Consider the following 6,689-nt stretch of genomic DNA (forward strand, 5'->3'; position numbering starts at 1 on the left):
CACAGAGCAATGTTGATGGGCTTAGCAGGTGGGGTGAGGGACAACAGGCCCAGCAAGTTGTCCCTTCAGCATAAGGGTTCTTGGGAGAGGGATTAAATTCTGCAGTGAGCCCTTGTCACCACTCCACACAAGTGCCAGTTCAGAAGTCCATGAACTACCCATGCCTAGAGCTGGAGATAAACAAGCAGGAAGAGAAGAGCTTTACACCTGCCCTCTTACTTCTGTCCTTCCAAGCTTCTACAGCCATTTGGGGCTTGCTCTCATCCACTTAGGCTATGGACCAGAAACAGGTCTCATGTGCATGCTAGGGCAGCCATCCTCCACCCCGGCTGACAGCACCAGCTTCCCCAGGAAAGGTTGAGAACAAGGTGTTGTGATAATCTGAGTCTCTGGAGAGCATGTTGAAAAATGGGCAGAAGAGCAGCTGCCCTTCCAGGCTTCCCTCTTAAAAACATCTCCTATTTGCCCCTGTCATGGATCTGAGAGGTGCTATGTAAGGGCATTTTTGTCCAGGCAAGTTAAAGCTGTGCAAGCTGGTTTAGGCAGGAATAGCCCCTACAGCACCATCTTCACCCTGACTCCTGTGTGTTGAGGTGATATGTATGTAGGGAAGCAAGCTGTGAGCATATGTCTCTTCTCTATCACCGGCTGACTAGAGCAGTCTCCTGTCCAAACAGCATAGCCTTCCCCTAACCAGTCTCATACAGGGTTGTCACAGTGTGCAATGATTCACAGACGAGAACTAGAAGCACCAGTAGGTTTAACATGACTCTGTTGGTGTTACCAGAGGTAGCAGAAGCAGCAATAGCTGTCAGAAGCACCTGGTTTATGGGGTTTCTAAAGACGGTTTCATAGTATGAGGTGTTACCAGGTTAGACCTGCCTGCGGAAACATCTTTGCATTAGGACTGGAAAGGTCAACAGAAAAGTATCATTTTCAGACAAATGAGCCTGCTGTGTTTTGAAGGTTTTTTTTTTCCTTCCTTCCCCTCTTCTATTTTCTACAGCAATTGTGGGTCCTCCTAAGCTCTCTTGGCTGCTACAAGGTCATAGCCTTGGCATAAACATCACCATGCCACTCACTCCATACCGAAGGAGAAATGGTTCTTACAAGCCTATCAACAAAGTGCTATGGAGCCTGCAGTACAAGCTGGACCTTTATGAAGAGGATGTACTCACCCAGCAAGTATGTGCTGGAGAGAAAAGGGCTTTCTAACTACATGGGAGGGGCAAGCAAGGCTCAGAGGGCACAAGATTTGCAAAAGCTTTTCTGATGCAGAAAAATGGAGCTTTTAGAAGGATGCTTTTGAGTCCTCCTCTAGATGCATTGTCTTAGCAACATCTGGGCCTCAGACTGATGGCCCCCATAAAGTTGTGGCGGTTGCGCAGGTAGTTCAGCCACCCATCCTGCCAGAGCAATGCCTGCTGCTGGGAGAGAGACACCCTCACGGGCAATGGAGCAGGCCAGGCTTGCTTTCCTGATGTGCAGAGATGGGGAGCTGGAGAGATGAAACTTGGAGGTCTGGGGATCCCTTTCCTCTTCTAGACTACACGAATAAGAAAAGAACTGTAACAATACCAGCTGGGATGAAAGCATGCGTTGGCTATAAAAACAAATGTACTTTGGGACCTGTGCCAGCCACTAAAGGGCTCCTGGAGTGAAGAAATAAATCCCGAAGACTCTGATGAGTGGGACAGTAGGGTCTGTGCTCAGTACTGGTCCCATGATATTGAGGTTGATGGACATACTACTTGCCATCTCTGGCTGTGTTTCCCAATGCCAATGAGCAGAGCTGTGCACAGACCTCTCCTGGCCCTATGGGAGGTATTACCAGGTCCCCTTAGCCAACCATCCTCCTTTCCCCCTTCCCCCCACCTTCTGTTCCAGGTGCCTTGTGAACAGAAGGGCAAGGAAGCTCACTGCATGTTCAAGTACTTGAAAACAAGCACCCAATACTGTGTCCGAACTGTGACAGTGGGCATGCGCAGGGAGCGCAGCAGGGAGGCTGCACAGTGCATCACAACACCAGCTCCTCCTGAAGGTGAGAGCTCTTTAGCTGTCTCAGCTGCTGTACTTCCATCTCAGGGCCCTAGTTCAAGACATGCAGATGTGTCAGAGGGAGAGGGACACACAACCTCTGGCCATTCTGGTCAAGTTTGGTGACCTAGCAGGACCCTGCGAGGACTCTTCCACCTCTTCTCTTGGAGGAAAATGCTCTCTTGCCATCTGACTTTGGCTTACCCTGCACCTCTTGCTTGGGTCATCCCAGCCTGTCATGGGAGCCCCAGGGAAAAACTGACTTTGGGCACACTATTGGGGATGCCAAGTGTGGTTCCTCCAACTCTCAACCTGTTCTGATCCCCAACAGACTTTTCCCAGGTCCTCCTCGCCGTGCTGACTGCCGTCTTGCTGGTGCTGTGTGTGGCCGGGCTCTGCTTCTTCAGGCTGTATGTGTTTCTGAGGCCCTCGGAGACACGCATCCCGAATTCACTTGTGAGTGAACTATCCTCTGCTTCCTCCTCCTGTGCACCATGACTGAGCCAGGATTACCTGTGTTCTCAGCAAGCTTAGCACTTTCTTCCCTCCCCGTCTTGTATCAGCTTTTGGTGCCCTGGTACCTCACTTTGACCCATCGTTGCCCCAGGCCTCATATTGCATTGTAAGAGTTGCCGATGGATGCATCGGGCAGCTACAGGCCACAATGAAGAAGTATGCCTTGGGCAGCATGTAGCCTGGGAGTGTAGTCCATGGCACTAGGAGCCTCCTGCTTTGGAGACCACTGGCTTTGCTTGGCTGTGTACCCAGGTAGAATAGTATGGAGAAGAAGAGGGAAAGAGTAAAAAATGGTGGGGATGCTATCCTGGGGTGGTCAGTGGTCTTGCTGAGACATAGCCCCGTGCCACATTAATAGACTGCTCTATCCTTGGGTCAAATGCAACAGTGAGAGAAAGCTTCAAGATATATCCTGGATTACAGTTCTGTTGAGCTAATGCAAATGGACAACTAAATGTCCTGAATAAGCGGAACTGGTTTGTAAATCTCCACTTTCCATGGGAAACATCCCAATGGAAACAGTCCCAAGAACAGCCTTTCTCCCTAGGACCCAGTTCTTCCCAGTGTTCCCACTTCCCAGTGTTGATGGTGCTAGTCCTAGGAGTGCCAGCAGCCTGGTCTCAGCAGCCTTTTGAGTGCTCCACATGTGCAAATGGCCATGCCCAGCTGTGTGAGCTGAGAAGCACTCCATGCCATCATGGAGAGGACTTGACAGGCTTTTCTACCTGCTCTGGCCCAGTTTGGTCACAGTGCCCTTTGCTTTCCTGTTCAGTTGGCTTCTCTGTGGGGATTGCTTGTGTCTTTGAGTAGACAGGAGCTCTTCAGCAGCACCTGATGCTTGGGAAGTAGCTTGAAAAGCAGCAACACTGAAGTTTCAGCAATCTCAGACTGATTGGTTTGTTGCTTGTTTTCCGGCAGGCTATTCTGAATGAGGAGTTGACTGTGAACACCAAAGTGCCCACCCTTGAACTTGAGGGGGACTCATTCACTCTGCTCTCACTGGCTGTGCTTCTCTCCCATGGACCATCTGCAGCTGAGCAGAAAAAGCCCCAGGTTCAGCTGCTCCATGGAGGAACCTTTTCCATGGAGATGAGTGGCTACTGTGCCAATGGATTTAGGCCAGACTGGCCAGAAAGTGAGGCCCTGTCCTTTGTCCCTAGCCAGCTGGAGCATGTCTCAGACTCAGGGGCCTCCTCACCCCTGGAGGGGTTGGAGGAGGACAGGGAAGGGGGTGATGTGTTGACTTTGCCAGCCCAGCTGCCTAGTGGCTCATGGGCCCGTTTGGAGCAGCCAGTGCTGGCAGAACTGAATGGTAACAGTTATAGGGATGAGGAAGACTACCAGACATCTGAGATGTGGCTTTCCTTGCACCTCCAGCTTTATTCTAAATGCCAATGCCCACTCTTGGGAGCAGGCAGCAGCATCTCTCTGACTCCACAGTGCACAAGTTTTAGCCAAGAGGACCTAAAGGAGAACTTTGGCACAGCAGAGCCATGCTGCCAGCCACAGGTACCACTCAGCTCTGTGAAGCTGCCGGCCGAAGAGGAGGAGAGAGGCCAGCTCTTCACTGCCCTCTGCCTCTTGCATAGCCATGGGGATGAGCCAGAGCTGGGTGACAGCGACACACAGCAGAATGACTCGAACCAGGCAACACTAGGCTGGCAGTGCGTCCCTCTGCCCAGTTCCTGTGAAGTGCCCTATTCGCCCCTCAGCATCCTGCAGGCAGCCACCTTCTCCGGCTATGAGATGCATCCCTTGGTCACCAACGAGCCCCAGTGTAAAGAAGGGGTGTAACAGGAGAGCAGGATGCATGCCTGCTGTCAGGAGCCAGGTAGCAGCATTAATGAGTAGCTCTGGTGGATGAAGAAACATTACCCAAAGCTGACCCAGCCATGATGGACTGCTTGCTCAGACATGTTCATGCCTCTTTGGGGCTGAGACTGGGCCAAGAGTCCCAGGCAGGCAAGTACAAGCATGCTCTAGGACCGGCTGCCATAGAAAGATGTCAGCATCTTTTGAATTTCCCTGTTAATTTTTGGTTCTTCATGTACACATATATATATGTGTATATATATGTGTGTGTATGTGTATATATATATATGTTTTACGTATATATATATATATTTAGCAAATATATATGTAAATATATAAAATAAACTTTTTCCATTATGTTACAGAGTTGTTTTTTTTTTTTTTTTTTTTTTTTTTTTTTTGCTTGTCTGGCATAGCTCTGGAAATACTGATTGTGCACTGGAACTGTTTTTAAATGACTAATTTATTATGGGAAAGTTTCTTCCATGCCTTTTTGTTTCTGAGTTAGAAAATCAGTGCAGCTTTGTTCAAGCAGTATCTGGGAAAGGTGACAGGAAAACTTGGGGCTTCCCTGGGAGGAAATTTTGCCTGTGGCTAGTCTGTGTGTTGTTGTTGCCTGGGAACAGGCTGGTACTTTAGCAGCTGCAGAATAGTTTTCCGATTCCATCTGCTACAGCTGGGGCATTCTCCTTTTGAGTAACCCTGCCCTGGGGTTGCTCCCTTGGGTATACTGGCGAGGCCGTGGCTGCAGCTATGATGGCGAGGGGAAGCCCTGATTCCTCCGTGTCTGGCAGCATCTCACCTTTGTGTTGTAGGGGCCAGGATGAGCAGATCTGAGCTCTGGGGGATAAATCAAGAGATTCAAGCTGAGTCTGGGAATAGGTGAGAAATCACTGCTGTTCAGCACCCTGGCACCCACTGCAGCTGGCAGAGCTGCCAACCCAGCGAGCGACACTTTGGGGAAGCTTTCGGGTGAGCACCTCACCTCCCTGGCCCTCAGCCATGGTGGAGCTGCACCAGGTTCCTTAAGCGCTGCAGCGCTTTCTAGTCCAGGTTCCCAGTCAGTCACCCCTCCGACAGCCCTGCGCAGCTCCCCAGCTGTGCAACAGCCCCATCGCTGAGGTGACTGTGCCCTTCCTGCCCATGAGAAGTCAGCCTTCCTCTTTCCCTGCTGCTGGGGCTGGCTGATTCATCTAGAAACCTGTAGCACACTGGCTGTGGTTTTCTGGCAGCTGAGCGGGGACAAGGGGCAGCCCCTGCCTTGTGGCTGTGCAGGGCACCTTGTCACCTGCGCCCCGCGTCGCACCCCGTGCTCCACACCATCCCCTCCAGGACAGGGGATGAGGCAGTCTCAGGGCACGTGCAGACGTTGAGGGTGTCACTGAGGGTGATACAGATAGGATTTCTCAAAGGCATCCAGGAAATCAGGAGCTGTTCCAAATTCCCTGCATTCCTACCTGAGAAGTAAACAGAGCGGAGTGGGAGTGGCTGGCTCTGCCAGTGTTTGAGAGCTTTTTCCTTTAGCTGGAAATTGCTACGTTAGAAACATGTTGTCAGCCCTAGGGGTTATTTTTTACTTTGGATCTGTTCCCTCCAGCTTAATAGCTACTTCTTGACTGGGAGAAGAATGGAAACTGCTCAGATACTGTTAGCCACCTGGTCTGGGAAGGATGGCAGCATGCTTCAGAAGAAGCTGCTAGTGCAGTTTACCATTTCTAAATTCCTCTGAAAAAAGCCCAATGCTAAATGTGTGCATCAAGCCATGATGGGCATGCAAGAAGCTGGAGCCAACATGCAGCATGAAGTGGTATCAGTGCAAAATACTTGGAGATTCCCCCTCCCCCCCAGGTTAAAGCATGTCCCAGGGGCCCTGGTCACAGGCCTGGATTTTAAGATCAATCATCTATTGTAGTGTCACTCTTGTCCTTGCAGCAAATGGTTAAAATCCCAGTTGCTGCACAAGGGATTGCCTCTCCATCTAGCCATTTTCTGGGACTGTCCCCATAATGATGTTCTCAGGTCACCTTGACTTTCACACCTGGCCCTGAAGTGGGCAGGCGATGAGGTTTGCTGTGCTAGTGAGCTCAGCTGCTTTGATCGCAGCTGTATGAAGGTAGTAAGGGGGTCTCTGTGGCTGCCCCGGTCCTGGGGACAAGAAAGCCTTTGTGCTTTTCCAGCACAAATGGAAACCAAGCCCAAATGCCATCAGCCTCTCAGTTTGGTGAGAAGCGCTCGTCTCTAACACCCCTGCGTTGTGCTGGGGAGGGGGGATCTCCAGCTGTGCTCGTCATACTGAAACCCTTCTTTGTGGTAGGGCTGTGTGC

The sequence above is a fragment of the Rhea pennata genome, chromosome 11 (genome assembly GCF_028389875.1).
Source record: "Rhea pennata isolate bPtePen1 chromosome 11, bPtePen1.pri, whole genome shotgun sequence".
In the NCBI taxonomy this organism is placed as follows: domain Eukaryota; kingdom Metazoa; phylum Chordata; class Aves; order Rheiformes; family Rheidae; genus Rhea; species Rhea pennata.